This window comes from Nomascus leucogenys, chromosome 11 (assembly GCF_006542625.1).
Source record: "Nomascus leucogenys isolate Asia chromosome 11, Asia_NLE_v1, whole genome shotgun sequence".
NCBI lineage: Eukaryota > Metazoa > Chordata > Mammalia > Primates > Hylobatidae > Nomascus > Nomascus leucogenys.
In genome coordinates, this window is record NC_044391.1 from 25,322,845 (window position 1) to 25,324,467 (window position 1,623).

The 1,623-nt window shown below is 49.7% G+C and overlaps 1 pseudogene; it reads right to left on the reverse strand.

Annotated features, from left to right (window-relative positions):
- Positions 1-270: 270 nt before the first annotated feature.
- On the reverse strand, positions 271-815 carry LOC100601630 (annotated as a pseudogene).
- Between the last annotated feature and the right edge of the window lie 808 nt (positions 816-1,623).

The window sequence follows — 1,623 nt, forward strand, 5'->3', positions numbered from 1 at the left end:
TTTTTCTTTTTACAGTAAAACAAACAAACAAAAAACCTAGTAATATTGCATAGGAGTAGCAGAAACTGCCTCACTGGAAACAAAAAGTATTTACATTAAATAAAAAGTCTGGCCACAGGCTATGTCTGCCACATTTATAGCACAGTGTGATGCACATGGTGACCAAACCAGGGAGGCAGTTTCTGGCACTCACACCACAGAGCTGCACATTTGCCACATGAGGATAAAGTGAAGGGGAAGATGAGCAATGAGAGCAAGAGGGTGTTGCATTCACTTCTGGTTCCAGAGTTGATTGGACAGCCAGTCCAGTCCTTCACAGAGCCTGTCTCCACTAATGGCACAGGTGGCCTAAATGCACCAGTTCCTGTGGCACAGGTAGTGCAGCCCCAGCTTGTCTGTGATCTCTGCTGCATTCCTGGCACTGGGGAGGCCCTGCTTGTTGGCAAGCACCAGGAGGACTGCACCCAGAGCCCATCCTCAGCCAGCATCCTAAAGAGCTCCTCCCAGGCGTCCTTTCCACACTCTCTATCATTGCTGTCCACTACGAACATCAGTCCTTGTGTATTCTGGAAGTAGTGGTGCCACAGAGGCCAGATGTTTTCTTGGCTGCCCATGTTCCACATGGTTAAGCTGATGTTCCTATACTCCATGGTTTCCATATTGAAGCCTATGGTAGGGATGGTGGTCATGATGTCGCTCAGCTTCAGCTTATACAGGATTGTTGTTTTCCCTGCAGCACTGAGGACCACGATGAGGATGTGCATTTCTTTTTTGCCAAAAAGGCTTTCGAAGAGGTTGACAAAGATGCTCCCCATGCTTGTGGACAGGTGGAAGGATGCTGGCCAGGGACACCTCGGTGACTGCTGCTCTGAGCTACATGTTGATTTTGCTCCCTAATGCATTTTAAACATGAAAATCACGCAAAGTACCTTTTTCTATCACAGTGGAATGAAGCAAGAGATCAATAGCAGCTAGTCCCTTCAGGAACACGAGGTGGTGGCACAGCAAGACTGCCATCAATTCTGCATGGTCACAATGGAGATGTCTGTGACGCACTTGTCCTTAGATCACCCTGTATCTCATAGCCTTGTGCTTGTCCCTGTGCTCCCATGGTTCTTAAGGGCTAGTCTTAGAGCCCATGGCTGTCTCATTCTCCCCCAGGCCACCTCCCCACCTACCTGCTTGCCTGTAGCCTGCTCAGAGGACATAGGGTCCTACTGTCCCTTGGTCAGCAGGTGGCCAGAGCAGGCCCATGGTCTTCAGCTCTTGTGCTCATTGAGGCACATTGGTGGGATATCTGGGGCCTCATCAGTGTTAATGAGACAGCAAGGAAAGTGAACTGTGCACCTGCACCCACAGCCCCTCAGGAGCACCCCATCTCCATATATGTCTTACCTGTCTCTCACTCAGACTACAAGCATCCAAGTTGCCATAAAAAAAGATGGCCTTGGGCTGGGCACGGTGGCTCATGCCTGTAATCCCAACACTTTAGGAGGCCGAGGCGGGCAGATCACAAGGTCAGGAGTTCAAGACCAGCCTGACCAACATGGTGAAACCCTGTCTCTACTGAAAAATACAAAAAAATTAGCCGGGCATGGTGTCAGGTGCCTGTAATCCCAGCTA